At 33.4% G+C, this 21,467-nt stretch overlaps 1 protein-coding gene and 1 long non-coding RNA gene across 2 annotated transcripts in view; both read right to left on the bottom strand.

Annotated features, from left to right (window-relative positions):
* LOC134242706 (fibropellin-1-like) overlaps window positions 1-21,467 on the bottom strand; it is a gene marked incomplete at its 3' end in the record, with an annotated part of 48,644 nt that overhangs the window by 16,159 nt on the left and 11,018 nt on the right. The window lies entirely within an intron of this gene.
* Window positions 20,109-20,827, bottom strand: LOC134242680 (uncharacterized). Its single transcript, XR_009986903.1, has 3 exons — window positions 20,810-20,827; window positions 20,662-20,703; window positions 20,109-20,271 (listed from the first exon to the last, which is right to left on the bottom strand). It is a non-coding gene; the product is annotated as an uncharacterized LOC134242680 (long non-coding RNA).

Raw genomic sequence — 21,467 nt, 5'->3', positions numbered from 1 at the left:
GACGAATTAACGATTACTATATACCCTCCCGCTTTTCAAGCGGGGGGTATAATAATACATAGAAGTAATATCTGCATTATTGATTGTTAAGGTCTTCACGGAAGACCTTATAGTTATTGCATTGTTTCTTTTTAATCTTTTATTCTTAGGTTTCTTTTCCACTATTTTTATTAAGGTCTTCCGTCTTCAGCGGAAGACCTTCTTGTTATTCTTAGGTTTCTTTTCCACTATTTTTAAGGTCTTCTGTCTTCAGCGGAAGACCTTACTGTTATTCTTAGGTTTCTTTTCCACTATTTTTATTATTTTTTTTTCCTACCGATTTTGTGCACGCGATTACTCGGAAACAGCTCGCTAGATTTTTATGAAACTTTCAGGTCAGATAGAGAATATCAAAAACTATATATATATATATATTTTTTTTTTTAATTTTTTTTTTAAAAAGTTTTATTCAATAACATAATAACAATAACTGTGGAGGTAATGCCTCCTCAGAGGCCCTCGCAAATATACCCTCACCTGGGGTGCCAGGAGCTCCCTGGATCGGATAGAAAAAAAGAAAATAATTGTACATATCAAAGATAGTAATTATGTGGTTAAATACAGTAGGGTAGAATAGAATAAACAAAAAATGCATACATGACAGTTCACATTTTATGGGTACAAAAATAAATGTTTCATTCATATTTCATATTTGTTTAAAGTACATTTATGTATATCAAACTACAGCAATTTTACAATAAATATTCGTAGGGGGCACCAACGCAACAAGTCCAAAAGTCCCCCTACAATTATACACTCCAAAGGCCAGGTCACCTTTGGATGTAAAGATGGTATCAATTTTTTTTCCAGACAAATTTGATTTTTTTTCTTTAAATATTGTATTCTATATATATAATACATAAAATGTTATATAACATAAACACATCTTATAAATACTAAACATATATTCATATGTACATGCATAGAAATTGATCAATTAAATAATTTGTATCACAAACTTTCTTCAATTTTTTAAAATATATTTATTTTCCAGTTCTTATATTTTGATCTTTTAAGAGCACAATAAAACATACTTAAGGATTTTTTAACATGACAAAGAATTGCTGATGGGGATTCAGCTATTTCTTCTAGTCTACACATCATTTTGTATTTATATATTCTAAGGGCTATAAATGATATAAGATTATTTAATAATAGCGTATTTTCGTTAACTTCATTGTAGAATCCTACAACTATAAGTTTCCATGATATATTAAATTTTAAAATTTCACTGACAGTATTCCATATTCTTTGCACATTTTGACATTCGTATATTAAGTGCTTGTTTGTTTCAACACTTTCCTTACAATATGGACACAGATTAGATATGTCATTCCATTTGCTTAAGTAACTCCTATTATTAAGAAGATTGTTAAGAATTCTGTAGTTAAAATCAGAAATTTTTTTGTCAAAAGCTTTGACAATTTTGGAAAAATATATTTTAGAAAAATATTGACTTTGGATACCGAATTCTTTTTTGTATTTATTGATGTAGCATGGCTTTACAAATTTTTTGTTTTTAAAAATTTCATAGTAGAACTTGCATTTATTGTCTTTGATGCATCGATATTGATTATCGTTAAAAAGGAAAAAGTACGTATTTCTAATATTTGTATATTTTGATAAGCTGAAATCGAACTGCTTCATGTATTTCTGAAAAATATTCTTTAATGTCAAGTATTCGCAATATAAATTATTTTTTTAACAAGTAAATTTGAAAAGTATTCAAGTGGCCTGAAACCATTTTCATCCACAATATCCTTTACATATAAAATTCCAGCGTCATACCAGTTTTCGAAGAAAATTTCCTTATTTTTGTAATTAAAAATCTTGTTTCCCCATATAGATTGTTTCAAAAAGTCTGGTGTAGTCATTTTACTTATTTTTATTGAGCTCTTAGATTCATTAAAAGCTTCAAAAATTTCTCTATAAAATATCGGAAGACGCTTAAGTATATTGTGATTGTTTATTGCTAATTCATTCATTTATAGATAATATCTTGCTTTCTTAAATTAAAGTTTTCTAGAAAGATTTTAATATTGTTGTTTTCTTTAGATATCAACTTGGAAATCCAAGCACATTTAATTGCTTTCGCTTTAGACTCTATATCCACAACTCCTATACCACCCTGCTCTATGTCTCCTATTAAAGTTTTTCGTTTTATTCTGTCTCTCTTATTCCAAATAAAGTTAAAGATAATTTTATTTATATATTTCATGATGTCAGCACTAGGGCATGGCAAGAGTGAGAGATTGTAAATTAATTTGGATACAGCAAGGTTATTAATGATGCAAGTTTTTCCAAATATAGTTAATTTTCTTTTTTTTCATGATTCAAAAAGTCTTTCGAGCTCTTTAATTCTGTTTCCCCAATTTTTCTCTATACATTTCTCTATATTATGACCTACGTGAATTCCTATATATAGAACCTTAATACATTCTTTGTTAACTTTTATCCCATATATGTTATGAGCTGTATCCTTCAGATTGCCTAGTAACATGCATTCAGTTTTGCTAATATTAAGAGTTAACCCAGATATATTTCCAAAGTTATTTATACATGTAATTGCTTGTTTAAATGATTCTTTATCGCGGAGTGCTAATGTAGCATCATCAGCGTGTTGTATCATTTTAATATCAGTTGACATCTTAGGAGTTTTAAATCTAATAATTTGATTGTCAGACATTATCTTTATTGATAAAATTTCTACCACAAATAGGAAGATCATCGAAGAAATAGGACATCCTTGTCTTATGCCCCTTTCCATTTTACACGTTTTAGAAACCCATCCATAATTTTTAAGTTTAAATATTGGTTCTTTATACAAAATTGAAATCCACTGAAGAAAATTTTCCCCGAAGTTAAAACGTTTCAATGTTTCAAAAATGAAATTCCACTCTACTGAATCAAAAGCTTTCTGAAAATCTAAGAAAAGTAAAATTCCATCGAAATTTTTATTTTCACAATATTCAAATATATCTAAAATTGTTCTTGCATTTGTTCCTATATATCTTCCTTTTATATACGCAGACTGATGTTTACTAATTAGTATATCTATTACTCTTTGAAGTCTATTAGCTAGTATAATCGCTAATATCTTATAATCAGTATTTGTGAGACTTATTGGTCGATAGTTTGCTAGGTCTGATTTATCCCCCTTTTTTATGAATAAGCGTAATTAAAGATAGACGTTGAGAGAAAGTCATGCATTTGTTGTTAAAAGTGTATATTAGATTATTGTAAAAATGCGGCTTTAGTTCATTCCAGAAGGTTTGATAAAATTCACCTGGTAACCCATCAAGGCCTGGCGATTTATTTAATTTCAACATTTCAACCGCTTCATCACATTCTTTCATTGTCGGAAATTCATCTAATTCTATTTTCTGTTTATCATTAACTACCTGAGTTATGTTAGTTGCTTCCAAGTAAGTTTTGATATCGTTATTATCAATATTTGATGATTTATACAATTTAATATAAAAATCACACATTTCCCCTAAGATATCACTACTATTAGTAGTTATATGGTCACCATTTTTTATACGCTTTATAGTATTATTATTTTGATGATTTGATTCAAGTTTAAGGAAAAATGAGGAGTTTGTTTCCCCTTCATCAATCCACTTCGCACGAGATCTAATTTGGGCACCCTTGGCTTTTTTATTGATCAGTTCTTTTAGTTCGGATTCTAATTTTCTTTTTCTGTTCATATCGATATCATTTGAATTTGATTTCTCCATAGTTGCTATTTCATTTTCTAGATGAATGATTTGACATTTACATGATTTACTAACAGTTTTACTATATTTTATAGAGTAATCTTTCATTTTAATTTTTAATGCCTCCCAAGATGCTTGAGCATTTTCGTTTGATTTAAAATCTTTAATAATATTCCTCATTTCTTTTACAAAAATATTATCTTGTAGAAGTGAGGCATTGAATTTCCAATATCCTGGACCTCTTATATTCAAATTAATGTCAAAGTTAACCTTAATACATTTGTGATCTGACATTCTTGTTCCCCCTGAATGTAACCCAGGTACTTCTCGGAGGATTATATATTCAACTGGAAATATTAGGGATTTTGATACAAGAAAATTATCGATTCTGCTTGTGGGTACGTTTTCCCCATTGCACCAAGTATATCCTAGATCATGTGACCTTAAGTCACGCCAAAGGTCTTTCAAATTATTCTTGTTTAATATTTTTTTGAAGTTTTTAATACTAGAGTCGTCAGTCTTCTCTAAATTACAATTAAAATCTCCTGCTAAAATAATGTTGTCAATATTACAAGAATGTTTGGCTATCCATTTATTGATTTTATCAAAAAAGGACTTTCGTTCTGCTTGATTATTTGGTGCATATATATTTATTATTGTAAGCGTTTTTTCTTCCAAAATTGAGTTAATAAGAATCATTCTTCCATCAAAAGACTTATGAATATCTAATATTTCAAAATTTAAACCTTTTCTAAATAATACTGAAGTTCCTCTACTATATTGAGAGTCAGAAAAGTTGTGTATACTAGTACCAAACCATCTTGCATTATAGATATAGCATGCCTCATATTTTTCAATGAAATGTGTTTCCTGTAATAATATAACATCAGCTTTTATGTCAGATAACCAAGTATATAATTTAGTTCTTTTTTCTGTAGAGTTAAGGCCTCTACAGTTTAATGAATAAACATTTAAACATTCATGCAAACTTTCAGTAACTAACTGAATGGATGTGGAGATTCTGGAGAAGCTATCTTGATTGTTATTTTGTCACACTACCTGTTCTGCCGCGTCGAGATGGCTGGTTGCGTTGAGGCAAGGCGCGCTCACGTTTTGATCTGGCAATGCTGGTAACAATGCGTCCCATGACGTTTTTCCCCGGCCAGGAAGTGACGGAAGAGTTGATGGTGCCACGTTTGTCAAGCCCTGATCCCCAGTAATCATCATATGCCGCTTCTACGAATAGGGCTGGATTTAAGGACGCTTTCTTTGAATTCCAGCACTTGGTCGAATTTTGTCTCCAGGATTTCTTTCATGACGTCGTCACGCTGAAGCAGCCAATCATCAGTTGTGGTAACCTTAGCTCCGATACGTTTAGCCTCTAAAGCGGTGGTAGCATTTCGCACAGCGGAGGCATTGACGACATCTCCAGACCGCATAGCCTTACTGTACTGGAATGCATGCTCGGCAGAAGCATGCGATATTCCAAAGATGTTGATATCACAAGGATAGAAGTTAGAAAGAATATCATCCTTTCCGCTGAAAGCGATGATGTTTTTCTCGCCACTATCAAAACTTGAACATTTTGGGTCTCCTGGAGTGTGGCCAGGTTGCTTACAGATCTTGCAGCAAGTCTCGTACTCACAATTGAAGCGAATATGATCTTCGCCCCAACAATTTGTGCATCTCAAGGATTGCTTCTTTGCTGGTTGTCCCCGATGTGAAATGGTGCATCTTAGCCCAGCGCATTCACTGTTTTTTGGTAGGAATTTGCCATTAAGCATTGGTTTCATATACAAAAAAACGGTTACCATTTAGAATTTCTGTCATTTTAAGAGTGGTGGGGTTGCGGATTTTCTCATATTTAATTTCAGACGTAAGCTCAGCTCCAAGCTTTTCGAGCATATTTATAACACACGAATCCTCTACAGAAAGAGGAACTCCCCTGACTGTAACCCTTACTACCTCTTCTTCCGGTTTTTCGGTCCCTGCAGAGAAAGGGTTAGTGTCAAAAACGGAGACACTTATTTTTTATTTTGATGACGTCACTTCCGGTCGGGAAATTTTCGAGATTTCGTGATTTTAGAGGTTTGTTTTGTCCGGGCGTGTTTAAGAAAAACATTTATCACAGGAACATGAAACTTTCAGCGATGATAGAACAACATATGTAGATTTGCCTAACGCAGTTTACTTTCACCGGAAGTACTGCACGTTAACGCTCGGTATGGTCTGAAAAAAGTGAAAAAAGAGTTTTAAAATTTCTAACACTTTCTCTATGATATCTTTTTACTTGTAAATATTTTGATGAAACATATAGAACAAAATTTGTGCATAATTACAAGATCTTTCAAATGATATCTCGATAAAAGGGCTGGCCCCTAAAATTAAGGGCCTAGAGGGGCCGAAAGTTTTTCCTTTATATCTCAAAAAGTATTGAGAATTTGTAATGCGTCAAAGAAGCAAAGTTGTTCAAAATGTCAAGCTTTATCTAATGAGGTCTTCAAAATACGTCCGGCGACGTCACTTCCGGTCAAACCGGAAGTAGTAAAAAAATGCCTATTTTTGCTGTTCTTGACAGGTTTTCGGATATCACATGTCACTGGAAGCCTAAATCCTAATTTTCCGTCCGTCGACGATATTTCCGGTTAAACCGGAAGTTGCCAAAAATGGCTTAAATTTGCAATAATTAACATAGATTTGGAGGATTAAACCATTTCTGGACTTCATTTATCTTGTTTTTAATGAAAGTTACTTCCGGTCAAATAGGACGGAAGACCTACTCGTTGCTTTGCATCGAGCTCGGCTCTAGTTAGGGTCTTTCGTCTCCAACGGAAGACCCTTCTATTATTCTATTGTTTCTTTTTCACTATTATTATTATTATTTTTCTTCGTCCAAATTTTGTGCAGACGATTTCTCAGAGATGCATGGACGGATTTCTTTGAAATTTTCAGAGATGATGTATTATGATCAAAACCTGATCCAGTTTTTTTAATTTTTGAAAAATCACTTCCGGTCGGAAGTTATCGACCTTTAATCGAATTTTTAGTGACCATTTTGTCGACTCAAAAACTCAAAAACGACAAAAGCTAGAATGTTGTCATTTTCAGGACTAATAGTTGATATGTTGTTGTTTTGCACTGTACTTTCAAATCTTCCGTCAGTGCTTCCGGTCGATACCGGAAGCGAATTTAACAAACCGCATTTTTTCAACTTTTTTGTTTTCCAATATTTTTCTTTGATATTAGATATCTTAACAGTGACTCTTTTGCGAATGCGAATTATGTAATTTGTTTTAGAATCAAAAAAGGCAATCTCGAGATTTTCGTATTTAAAAATTTGAAGTGGTGTTTTCAATGGCTGAATGGTTAGTGCGTCGGATTGTCACGCGGGCGATCCGGGTTCGCTTTCGCGAATGTCCGATTTTTTTATCTCTTTTTCTGCAAGATTTTTCGTTTTTTACTTCAGAATCGGACGGAAGACCCCTCGTTGCTCGCAACGAGATCGTATCTAGTTATTATTGTTTTTTTTTCTTACCGATTTTGTGCACGCGATTTCTCGGAAACGGCTCGATCGATTTTCATGAAACTTTCAGGACTGATGGAACATCAATCAAACCTTATATACATTTTTTCATTTTTATGACGTCACTTCCGGTTTCGAGATTTTCGCGATTTAGGGATTTTCAGGGGGTCACGTTGTCCAGCACTTTTCTCATAAGTGGTTTTAGATAGAAACGTCAGATTTTCAGCGATGATAGAGCAACATGTGGTGATGTGACACACACCTTTTTTTATTCTTCGGAAGTGCAGCACGTCGGCGCTCGCTATGGCTCGAAAAAAGACCTATCGGGAATTTAGAATTTTTTCACACATTTTTGGCAATTTCTTTTTACACGTTAATATTTTGTAAAGACATATTGAACACAAGTTGTGAAGAATGTCACGATCTTTCGAAAGAAATCAACGAAAAGGGGCTGGCCCCTATAATAAAGGGCCAAAAGGGGTCAAAAGTTTTTCCTTTAAAATGTATATCTCAAAAAGTATTGAAAATGTGTAATTTGTCAAAGAAGCAAAGTTGTTCAAAATATAAAGCTTTATCTACTGGCGTCGTCAAAATACGTCCGGCGACGTCACTTCCGGTCAACCGGAAGTAGTCAAAAATTGCATATTTTTGCTGTTCTTGACAGGTTTTTGGATATCATGTGTCACTGGAAGCTTAAATCTTAATTTTCCGTCCGTCGATGGTACTTCCGGTCTAATCGGAAGTTGCCAAAAATGGCTTAATTTTGCAATAATTAACATAGATTTGGAGGATTAAACCATTTTTGGACTTCATTACTCCTTATTTTTTTTTCAAATGAAAGTTACTTCCGGTCAAACAGGACGGAAGACCTACTCGTTGCTTTGCAACGAGCTCGGCTCCAGTTAAGGTCTTCCGTCTTCAGCGGAAGACCTTCTTGTTATTCTTATGTTTCTTTTCCACTATTTTTATTAAGGTCTTCCGTCTTCAGCGGAAGACCTTACTGTTATTCTTAGGTTTCTTTTCCACTATTTTTATTATTATTAGGGTCTTCCGTCTCCAACGGAAGACCCTTCTATTATTCTATTGTTTCTTTTTCACTTTTATTATTATTATTATTATTATTCTTTTTTTTTCTTTACAATTTTTGTGCAGAAGATTTCTCGGAGATGCCTCGACTGATTTTCTTGAAAATTTCGGAGAAGATGTATCTTTATCTAAACCTTATACGTTTTTTTCATTTTTTTGAAATTTACTTCCGGTCGTGAGTTATCGCCCTTTGATCGAAATTTTGATGACCTCCATGTCTGTGATGGAACTCAAAAACGGCTTAAGCTAGAAAGCTGATTTTTTCAGGGATGATAGAGGACATGTTGCCATATTGCAACATGGTCAGGAAATTTTCCGGAAGTGCCTAGTATGGAAGCTCGGTAGGGGTCAAAATTTAGGACACGAATCATGACTGATTTTTTGAGACATTTTGCATCATATCTTTTAAAGTATCATTATTTTGTCAAAACATAATGAACATAATTTGTGCAAAATGACAAGATCTTTAATATGATATAAAGAAAAAAGTGCTGACTCATCACAATAAGGGCCAATAGGGGCCAAAAGTCTTTTTTCGATAACTCTTGATCGGTTAATATTTTGTTAGACATTACAGAAGCAAAAATGTTAATCTCAACAATCTACAACTGCATATTATAATTTTCATGTCGTATATTACATATTTAGGGGCCACAGGGGGCCAGAACGCTAAATCTTTGACGCTTTATATCTCAAAAGTGGGAAATATTTTGATAAGTAGTATTGAACAAAAGATGTTCAAAATAATGTTCTAAACAACATACAACCTTTAGTTTTTCGCTATACGTCCCCTTTAAGGAGTTGAAGGGTTGGCCCCTAAATATTTCTTTTTCAAATAACTCGAAAAGGAAAAAGAATCTCTGAATAGTTGTTGAACAAAAAGTGTTGAAAATCCTAAGAGCTTTAAGAAAAGATCAAGAAAAAGGGGTTGGACACTCAAATTAGGGGCCGAGAGGGGCCAAAAGTCTTTAATCGATAACTCTTTAGCAGTTAATATTTTGTTATACATTACTGAAGCAAGAATGTTTATCTCAACAATCTACAACTATATATTATGATTTTTATGTCGTATGATACATAATTAGGGGCCACAAGGGGCCAGAATGCTAAATCTTTGACGCTTTATATCTCAAAAGTTTGAAATATTTTGATAAGTAATATTGAACAAAAGATGTTCAAAATAATGTTCTGAACAATATGCAACCTTTAGTTTTTCGCTATACGTCCCCTTTAAAGAGTTGAAGGGTTGGCCCCTAAATATTTCTTTTGCAAATAACTCGAAAATGAAAGAGATTCTCTAAATAGTTGTTGAACAAAAAGTGTTCAAAATCCTGAGAGCTTTAAGATGAAATGAGAAAAAAGGGGCTGGACACTTAAATTAAGGGCTGAGAGGGGCCAAAAATCTTTAATCGATAACTCTTTAGCAGTCAATATTTTGTTAAACATTACTGAAGCAATGATGTTTATCTCAACAATCTAAAACTATTTATTGTTTTTTGAATGTCATATGGTGCATAATAAGGGGCCACAAGGGGCCAGAATGCTCAATCTTTGACGCTTTATATCTCAGAAGTTTGAAATATTTTTATAAGTAGTATTGAACAAAAGATGTTCAAAATAATGTTCTGAACAATATGCAACCTTTCATTTTTCGCTAAATGTCCCCATTAAGGAGTTGAAAGATTGGCCCCTAAATATTTCTTTTTCAAATAACTCGAAAACGAAAGAGAATCTCTAAATAGTTGTTGAACAAAAAGTGTTCAAAATCCTGAGGGCTTTAAGATGATATGAAGAAAAAAGGGCTAATCCCTAATATTAGGGGCCATGAGGGGCAAAAGTCGAATTTTTAAGTCTTTATGTTCAATGTCTGTTTACAGATTATGGAGGCCAAATCGTTCTTCTTCACAATCTTTATCATTATTTTAGAATGAAATTCTCAATCAAAATCTTATCTCATCTTATCAAGAATCGGACGGAAGACCCACTCGTTGCTCGCAACGAGATCGTATCTAGTTATTATTATTATTATTATTGTTTTTTTTCTTACCGATTTTGTGCACGCGAGTTCTCGAAAACGGCTCGCTCGATTTTCATGAAACTTTCAGGACTGATAGAGCATGAAAAAAACTAGACATGTAATTTTTTGTTTTGATGACGTCACTTCCGGTTATGAGATTTCCGCGTTTTAGTGATTTTCAGAGGGTCACTTTGTCCGGCAGTTTTCTGAAAAACCACTCAACACAGAAACATGAAATTTTCAGTGATGCTAGAGCAACCTTTGGAGAAGTGAATTTCGTATATCACAGCCACCGGAAGTACGAAGTGCCGACGCTCGCTATGGCCCGAAAATAGTCCTATCAAGAATTTCAAAATTTTTAACACCTTTTCTACGATAACTTTTTATCTAGAAATATTTTGTTAAAACATGTAGAACAAAAAAAGTATAGAATTCCAAGATCTTTCAAATAATAACTCGAAAAAAGGACTGGCCAATTAAATCAGGGGCCGAGAGGGGCCGAATGTTTTTCCTTTATATCTCAAAAAGTATTGAGAATTTCTAATACATCAAAGAAGCAAAGTTGTTCAAAATGTCAAGCTTAATCTATTAGAGTCGTCAAAATACGTCCGGCGTCGTCACTTCCGGCCAAACCGGAAGTAGTCGGAAATCGCGTTTTTTTGCCGTTCTTGACAAGTTTTTGGGTTACATATGTCTCTGGGAGCATAAAACGTACTTTTTCCGTCCGTCGTCGTCACTTCCGGTCAAACCGGAAGTAGCAAAAAATGGCTTATTCTGAAGGTTTTGAAGCAAAATTGAAAGTATAAAGTAACTGGAGACTACTGAGCTCAATATGCTTTCTTTTGTTCCATCACTTCCGACACTTCCGGTCAAAACCGGACGGAAGACCTACTCGTTGCTTTGCAACGAGCTTTGCTCTAGTTATTATTATTTTTTTTTTCTTACCGATTTTGTGCACGCGAGTTCTCGGAAACGGCTCGCTCGATTTTCATGAAACTTTCAGGACTGATAGAACATCAAACAAACATGATATATAATTTTTTGTTTTGATGACGTCACTTCCGGTTTTGAGATTTTCGCGATTTAGTGATTTTCAGAGGGTCACTTTGTCCGCGAGTTTTCTCAAAAATGGCTTATGATAGAAACTTGAGTTTTTCAGCAATGATAGAGCAATATATGTAGATGTGACATACGCATTTCATTTTTACCGGAAGTGCTGCACGCCGACGCTCGCTATGGTCCGAAAAAGGGCATGTCGAGAATTTTAAAATTTCTAACACTTTTTCTTCGATAACTTTTCACATACAAATATTTCGTTAAGACATATAGAACAAAAGAAGTGTAGAATTACTTGATCTTTCAAACAATATCTCGAAAAAAGGGCTGGCCCCTATAATTAAGGGCTGAGAGGGGCCAAACGTTTTTCCATTACATCTCAAAAAGTATTGAGAATTTGTAATACGTCAAAGAAGCAAAGTTGTTCAAAATGCTAAGCTAAATCTATCTAGGTCGTCAAAATACATCCGGCGACGCCACTTCCGGTCAAACCGGAAGTAGTATGAAAATGCATATTTTTGCCGTTCTTGACATATTTTTGGGTAACACATGTCACTGGAAGCATAAAAACTTAATTTTCCGTCCGTCGACACCACTTCCGGTCAAACCGGAAGTAGCCCCAAATAGCTATTTTTTTAAGGTTTTGACGCAAAATTGAAATTATAAAGTCAATGGAGATAACTTAGCTCGCTGTTTTCTTTTGTTGACGTCACTTCCGGTCAAAACAGGACGGAAGACCTACTCGTTGCTTTGCAACGAGCTTTGCTCTAGTTATTATTATTATTGTTTTATTTCTTACCGATTTTGTGCACGCGATTTCTCGAAAACGGCTGGATAGATTTTCATGAAACTTTCAGGACTGATAGAACATCAAACAAAGCTGAAAGTAATTTTTTTTCTGATGACGTCACTTCCGGTTTTGAAATTTCCGCGATTTAGTGATTTTCAGGGGGTCTCATTGTCCATCATTTTTCTCTAAAATGCCTTTTAACAGAAACATAAGATTTTCAGCGATGATAGAGCAACGTGTGCTCTTTTGTCACACACCACTCTCTTTCTCCGGAAATGCCGCACGTCGGCGCTCGCCATGGCTCGAAAAAAGTTCTATCAGGGACTCAGAAATTTTTGACACTTTTTCTGCAATATCTTTTTACATGTTAACATTTTGTAAAGACATATAGAACAAAACTTGTTAAGAATGTCACGATCTTTCGAAAGATATCAACGATAAGGGGCTGGCCCCTATAATAAAGGGCCAAAAGGGACCGAAAGTTTTTCCTTTATATCTCAAAAAGTATTGAGAATTTGTAATACGTCAAAGAAGAAAAGTTGTTCAAAATGTCACGCTTTATTTAATGAGGTCGTCAAAATACGTCCGGCGACGTCACTTCCGGTCAAACCGGAAGTAGTCAAAAATTGCATATTTTTGCCGTTCTTGACAGGTTTTTGGGTAACATATGTCACTGAAAGCTTAAATCTTAATTTTCTGTCCGTCGACGTCACTTCCGGCAAACCGGAAGTAGCTAAAAATGGCTTAATATTGCAATAATTAATATAGATTTGGAGGATTACACCATTTTTGAACTTCATTATTCATTTTTTTAAAATGAAAATTACAGATGCACTTCCGGTCAAACAGGACGGAAGATCTACTCGTTGCTTTGCAACGAGCTCGGCTCTAGTTATTATTCTTTTTATTATTTTTTTCCCAAAATTTTGTGTACGCGATTTCTCGAATACTACCGGGTGGATTTATATGAAAATTTCAGAAGAGATGTGTCGTAACATGAACTTGATATATCTGAGCGATTTTTTGGAAATTCTCTTTTGGTGCCAAGTTACGGGCAATTTCCTGATTTTAAAATGACATTTTGTCCACGGTTAATCTCAAGAACGGTAAAAGATATCAATGTGAAACTTTCAGGGATTATAGATCGTAATATTCACTTTCCAGGACGCGACCTTTCGTTCGTCGTCATTACTTCCGGTCGTTACGACAAGCAATTAAAGAAAATTGTATTTTCTAACTTTTTTGTTTTGCAATATTTTTCATTTCTTTTTGGAATGCTAATAGAGACCCTTCTTGAAAAGCTAAATATATAATTTGTTTAAATATTGGTAAATCTGAACTCTAGATATTAGCATTCAATAATCTGAGGCGGGTCCAAAATGGAGGCTGTCTCTGTCAACTCCGACATTTCGCAATAGGGGTTTACGGAGGCAGCCGAGCGTTTGCTTGAATGAAAGTTACATAAGGAGAAATGAAATGCAAAGGAATACTTGGATTGTCACGTCATAGTTACGTTGCATTTCTGTGTCAAACTAACGTCTTCTATTATTGGTTTTGGCTGGTTCTCAAAGTAGAAAAAGAAGACTAAATGTGTAAATGAAATTTTATAACTAATATCTTTGGATTTACACTCGGAAAAAAAAAATCTTAAATCATAGTTATAGTTTTTCATTAAAGAATATCAATGTATAATTATAGTAAGTATAAAACTTAACCACTGTTTTACCACACACTTATGCAAATCAAACTTAATTGAAGAGACAAAAATAAGAAAACCATTTTGCCAAGATCGCTTAATGGAGTTTATATTAACATCAAAGATCTTATTCAAATTATTGAGCATTAATGTGTCTGATTCTTTGACCGTCGTAGGAAGAGCCATGTTTTTCAACGAAACATTTCAACCTTTTTCATAAAACTTTAACTAATTGGGATAGTTTACCTTGGAGATAAATAGCATTGATTGATTGATTCTATACTGTTTAACGTCCTTCTCCAGAATATTTCACTCATATGGAGATTATAGGAAAATTAAAAAGGTTAAAAATTCATAGCCGTTTCACTGCTTTAGTGTTTGTTGCTTATATACTATATGGGATTTGTAAAATGTGTTAAATATACTTTATAAACCTCGAACTTTAGTCTTAAAGAACTTTATCGTTTTTTTTAATTTCATTGAAGCTATCACACTATTTAATAGAACATTCCAAAAGAAAAGGAGCAAAGATAAACTCGCGGCTTTAGAGCGAAATTTTGAATAGTGATCCGCCTTTCATAATTCTAAGGCAGAACAACTGTTGCAAAGGTATATACAAGTAGATTTAAAGCCGAGGTCCCAATAGCGTAATATTTAGCGCGTTGAATTTTCATGCTGGCGATTTGGGTTCAATCCCCCTTGTGTCCATTTTTTTTACTTTTTCAGCTCGATTTTACGTTTTTTCCGGAATCGGACGGAAGACCTCTCGTTGATCGCAACGAGATCGTTTCTAGTTTATCTATATTATTATCAGATCTATTTGGGTTTTAGTCCCCCAGTTGATTCGATATGCAAGAGTATGATCTACTTATGAACAATATCTTAAACGAAGCAAGCTATTAACAAACAAAATGAAGAAACAAGGAATATCATCTGTTTTTTTAAACCATCATTTCGCGAGAAGGTCTACGGTAAATGAAATGACGTTGACAGAAAATACAATCTATCAATAATTCAAAATGCAGACTGGAGTTTTAGAACTATTTGTAGACCATTATTTTTACTTTGAACTATTTACGGATTTTCCCTTTTGCCCTTTCATGATAAGGGGCACAGGGCGATTATGAAAAGTTGGCAGATGTCTTCTACATGATTCCACATCTGATGTTTTAGGTCCGTGGTTGTTCTGTTCTGGATTCTAATTGTTTCCACATACTTTTGAGCTTGTAACATAATACTCTCTTTTAAAACATAGAGTTTTAAAACTTAAGGTAATGATGTTAGAGAATATTCACCTTTAACATGAAGAAAATTGATAATATAAGGGTTATGTCTCGTACTGTAGCTTGATAATTTTAAGTTTTATTGCAAGAAAAATGTGACCATGTGTGAGCTTAGAAAGTGCGCGGAGCTGTGTACCCATCCGTTTAGAAGCTCAGTATTAGCTTTCAGCTAAATATATGTAATATCAAGTCATCCAATGTGCATAAAAGGAGCATAAAACCCACTGTTTTAACTTAAACAATAAAATGGTTCTGCTTTTGTTCAATACATATCAATAAATATTAATATTTAAAAAAAATAAAACCCGAGAAAGCTGGTTATATATTTGCTGCTATATTAATTCCCAAAATTTTATTGTTTATTTATATGCCGTTTTAAGTCAGAATGTAAAATAGGAGTATGTGAATTGCTGATATGTCTGCCATTGTATGTTTTCTTGATGGGAGAAGAACAGCTAAATATCTGTACAGCTGGCTTGTTCAGCAGCGTTAAGGTTTTGATAAAGAACCATGGATTTTTTAAGCAATATCAGCTGCATATGATGTCGGAATTTCTTTGTAAATTGTATATAACTATTTCAGTGACAGAAAAAAGAACGCTTCTTTTGATAATATTTGCGATTGAAGAACTATTTACTGGCTGCTTTGATTGAGTCAAAATCATGTTAATTTAATAAATACTGGATATTCTTATACATATAATTCGTTTTTCTGTAACAATTTAATCTTTATCCTAGTCTGATTGATCATAAAGGTTTAAATTACATACAAATTTATCATAATTTGGCATTTAAACAGCAAAATATATATAATAAAACTTTCAAAACTGCTTATTATTATGCTTTAAGAAAAATGATGTAATGATCGTTTGATGAAAATATATAAATTTTTTTCGACATCTTCAAGGAAACTTTTTAACAGACTCCAAGTGATTTCATTATCATTCCAGAAAGGATTGATGGATTGTCGGTTGCTTTTTTGACATTTGACATCTTTTAAATAAGAACAAAAAATATTCTTGATACATAGGATAACTTTGGTTCGAATAAGATAAAAGTATTTCCTAAGAGAACAAGAGGCCCACGGGCCTTATAGGTCACCTGAGTATCATGTAACAACTTTCCAACAATTGAATTTGGTTCTGTTTTAAACCAGAGGCCATAAAATTCTCAATTTTGAAAAAGGCACCATTGCTTATTATAATTATAAACTTAGCATGCTTACTCTATTTACTTATTACCCAGAGGTAGATCAGAGTAAAAAAGAGAAAATGCACTTCCACTTTATAAACAGTTGTGCACCCCACCCCAAAGGAACCACTTACCCTGGAGCCATGAAATTCACAATTTCAGAATAGGAACTCTTGCTCATCATAACTATGTACTTAGTTAGTTTATTAAAATACACAGGGGCAGAGAAGATTTTTAAAGAATTAATGCATTTTCACTATATAATCCATACAGCCCCGCCCTAACACCAGAACCTCTGATCCTCGGGCCATGAAATTCACAATTGTGGAGTAGGCACTCTTGCTCATCATAACTATGCACTTACTAGTAGTAAGTTTATTCAGGAGCTACTCAGCTACTCAGGAGCAGAGAAAAAGATTTTCACAGAATTAATGCATTTTCACTATATAATCAATAGAGCCCCGCCCTAACACCAGAACCCCTGACCCCGGGGGCATGAAATTCACAATTGTGGAATAGGCACTCTTGCTCATCATAACTATGTACTTAGTTAGTTTATTTAATACCCAGGAGCAGAGAAAAAGATTTTCAAAGAATTAATGCATTTTCACTACTCAGTATATTAAATCAATAGAGCCCCGCCCTAACACCAGAACCCCTGACCCTGGGGCCATGAAATTCACAATTGTGGAATAGGCACTCTTACTCATCATAACCATGTAGTATTTAGTTAGTTTATTTAATACCCAGGAGCAGAGAAGAAGATTTTAAAAGAAATAATGCATTTTCACTATATAATCTATATAGCCCGCCCTGACACCAGAACCCCTGACCCTGGGGCCATGAAATTCACAATTGTGGAATAGGCACTCTTGCTCATCATAACTATGTACATAGTTAGTTTATTTAATACCCAGGAGCAGAGAAGAAGATTTTCGAAGAATTAATGCATTTTCACTATATAATCAATAGAGCCCCGCCCTAACACCAGAACCTCTGACCCTGTGGCCATGAAATTCATAATTGTGGAATAGGCACTCTTGCTCATCATAACTATGTACTTAATTTATTTAATACCCAGGAGCAGAGAAGAAGATTTTCAAAGAAATAATGCATTTTCATAATATAATCAATATAGCCCCGCCCTAGCACAAGAACCCCTGACCCTGGGTCCATGAAATTCAAAATTTTGGTAGAGGACTCAATGGTCATGATAACTTTGTACTTAGTTAGTTTATTTAATACCCAGGAGCAGAGAAGAAGATTTTCAAAGAAATAATGCATTTTTACTATATAATCTATATAGCCCCGCCCTAGCACTACAACCCCTGACCCTGGGGCCATGAATTTCACGATTTTGGTAGAAGACTCAATGGTCATAGCATTCATGCTAACAGTTTGCCTGCTCGATGTCCAGGAGTAAAGAAGAAGATTTTTAAAGATTTCATTAATTTTAGTGGTTTTGGCCCCACCCCTCAGGCCCCGGGGGGGGGGGGCGGGGACCATGAAATTCACAATTTTTGTTCCCCTCCACCCATAGATGCTGTATACCAAATTTGGTTGAAATTGGTTCAGTGGTTTCAGAGAAGAAGCTGAAAATGTTCAAATGTTAACACACGACACACGACGGACGACGACGGACGAAAACGGATAGCAATGGGTCGAATAAAGTGAGATATATAAACTCCGTATGCTGGTGATGAAGGTATATTGCTATATATAAGTAAGGGAAGTTGACGATTGAAAAGTTAAAGTCATCAGTTTTTTCATTGAGCTTGTTTTTTAGATTACTATTAACGTCATTTTCAATATCCAAACATGAAACAGATGTGTAAGATTCTGTGTTATCTTTTATCTCAAGCTCACTGGTGTATATCTTATCGACATAAGAATGGAAATAGCCATTGTTATTGACAATACGTCATCGATATATCTAAATGTCTAGTTGAAGTCACCACTTAAAAGAACTGTATATATTTCAAAAGGGAAAAATTCATATTTTTTCTTCTAAAAACCTTCATCAACAAAATAGAGCTCCCCACTTAATATCCTCATTGAATTGAATTTAATGGCGCAGTTTCTTTTTTTTTTTTATTTCATTGCATGATTTTATTTGCATTACAGAATCAAGAATTAATGTTAGAACGTAAGAAATAAATCAGAATTTATTTATTTTCAAAATCTTTGTGAATAGTGATTGTTTGATTGTTGTTTTATATCCTTTGCAGAAGATTTTTTAAACGCCTACTCAGACATGTGGCCTCGGATTTTAAGGTCTTATCCAAGGGAGCATCGGCTTTCACATTTCACAGTGCTGGGTGCATAACAAAGGCAAATTCATTTTCTGTTGTTTACGTATTAAATTTTACGAAAATCGCACACGTACGTTACATTCCATTGCCCTACCACTAGGCTATCACAACGGTCATTCGTTGTAGAAAGAACTATTATAAAAAAAAAACAATAACCATTTTTGCAACAAAAATATATTTGATAAATTAACAGCAAACGGGATAAATATTGCATGAACTTGTAAACATTAACGGAATAATTAGAGTTCATAAAACAATCAGCGTTCTCTCTTCAATTATCTTCTTGCCCCATTACTATTCCAAGACCTGTAAAATAAAAGTGAAAGATTAAAGTAAATAGTATATCATTTTTTTCAACAAATGTATTTTTGACATAAAATAGCGCAAAATGAATGTGAAGTTTCGGCGTATTAAATATTTATGTATTTATATTATAGAGAATTTATCACTGATTCTTCTCTGCAATCTACAATCTGAAATAAGAAAAAAATATTAATCTCCCGTTAACATGGTTAAAGTTATAGGTATTATGCATGTACAAATAAATAGAAATAATTAAACAATAACTTATTATTCAACATATAATAACATGTATAGAATTTCAAAAATAAACAAACAGAAATGAACATATAACAAATATAAAACATTCACACTCTTTCACTCATCTTTACAAAACATTATCAAATTAAATAATAACATAATAAGGAAAACAAAATAAAATGATTAAAAGCTGAATTACATAATTCTTTATTTTGTTTCAATTTTTCATTAATAGAATACTTCAGATAAAACATTTATCACAGCATCCTTTCTGCATAAATAAAAGTAAAGAAAACATTTATACTTACTAATGATGGGACTGAAACGCAAATTAAAAAGATTAATGAATAATTTGTTCATTTTTTCTCAAATAAATGCAACATACTTTCATTTGTCTCAGCTCTGCAAAGGGGGATATAAGTCCAGTTCTGTTTTCTTCGAAATTCATAAGGTTTGTTTTATCATAATGATTTTAACTAATTAGTAAACTTTGCATAATTGATGAAGAAGTAAAGAGAAATACAAAAAACATTGTGTAAACATATACGTACATGCAAGCCACTGTATGATTGATAAATTCTTGACAACTATATCCTACATCACATGCTCCTTGTGAGTTCACAACAGCGCATCCATCAGATGAGTTTGTGATAATAACTACAAAGGAACAGAATCAACATCTATATCGTAAGTATGTTCAAAGTTAATTAAATAGATAACAGTTGTACGCATGTATCATATAAATTTGATGATGTAAGAGGTGAATCAAGTTAAGAAGATTTTATCAAGAAAAAACTCTTTCCCACTGTAAAAATGTGTATTGAAAACACTGTATAAAACTTATTACTCTCTCCGTATGTTGAATGCTGTATTGTAGCACTGGTAATGGTGACTATTTCTCCCGAGAAGTTGACAAATACTAGACCATTCACAAGCTTGTACACGGTGTCAACGACGAGTACTTTTGATGTTGGGCTGTCTGGTATGACGAGGTCAAAGTCAACAATTAAGCTTCCCTTTCTTTTAAATAAACATATGATGTCTTATATAAAATATTCGGAACGAAAAAATATATAAATATAAATGTTTTTAAAGGGGAATGGACATAGTTTCGTCTAAAATTTCAAAGGACAAGATAGGGTAAGACCCTTACTTGGCCCCAGTTTTTTGAGTATCTTTCAGAATGATCTAAGAGTTCATCCAAAAAAAAACCTCTTGTCACCTCTGCCACAATTACGGATATAGGGAAGTAATTCCATAGGTCACAGTGACTGCGTTATAACTTATAGCTTTTACTGTGTAATTTTAAATAACAATACCATTGTGGGGTGGGGATAAATACCACATCCTTTCATATATACACATTTTGAAAAAAAAAACAAATAAAAACATACTGCTTTACAAACATACCTCATGCTTTTTATTATGACTTTTGATCCAACGATTCTTTTACTGTAAACATCAGTTAACTATAAAATATAATAAGATGAATGTTTGTTATAAAAATAATGTTAAATAATTCGTTCAAAAAAAATTCAAAAGAGACAAAAATACCAACCGCTTCTTGAACTTTATTCTTTACTTTGTTATAATCTTCTTCTATGCTCAGATTTGCTGTCGTTGTTACATCAAGATTCAAGACAAGCTTATATTTCATTAAATTTGATTCTTCAGAAAAAAAAAAAAGTAAAATGGTCAAAAAAATCCCCAAAAGAGAAACATATTTTGAAGTTGTCATTCAAAAACATATTTGAGGTGCAAATGATGAGGATAGTACTCAAATACATTTCATTCGGCTGATAAGAATAAATTTAAATATACGGTATCAATTATATTTGCATTCTTAAAATTTTTAAAAGTAAAAATCCTGCTATTCCACCTACTTGTAGAGCAATCTGTACCATTGAATTCAACATCACACTGACATTCGTACTCATTGACCAAGTCAACACAGGTTCCATTGTTCTGACAAGGCAATGAAGCGCACTCATCGACATCTATACAATTAAATCATAAGAATTTTCCCGAAAGTCCGTATTCTAAGTATTTGCAAGATAAATTTCGTTGCACAATATTATAATCTATAAGGAGATATTACAAGAATTTTTTGGGGGGCAATTTTGAGTAAAGTTTTACTCTTTATTTTAAAAATCTTACCATTTGTACAATTAGTGTCATTGAATCCCGCAGCACAGTTACACTGGTAATCATTGATG

The sequence above is a fragment of the Saccostrea cucullata genome, unplaced genomic scaffold (assembly GCF_032062105.1).
Source record: "Saccostrea cucullata isolate Sc308-1 unplaced genomic scaffold, CSIRO_AGI_Scuc_v1 ctg138, whole genome shotgun sequence".
Lineage (NCBI taxonomy): Eukaryota > Metazoa > Mollusca > Bivalvia > Ostreida > Ostreidae > Saccostrea > Saccostrea cuccullata.
This window is presented reverse-complemented; position numbering and strand designations above follow the sequence as displayed.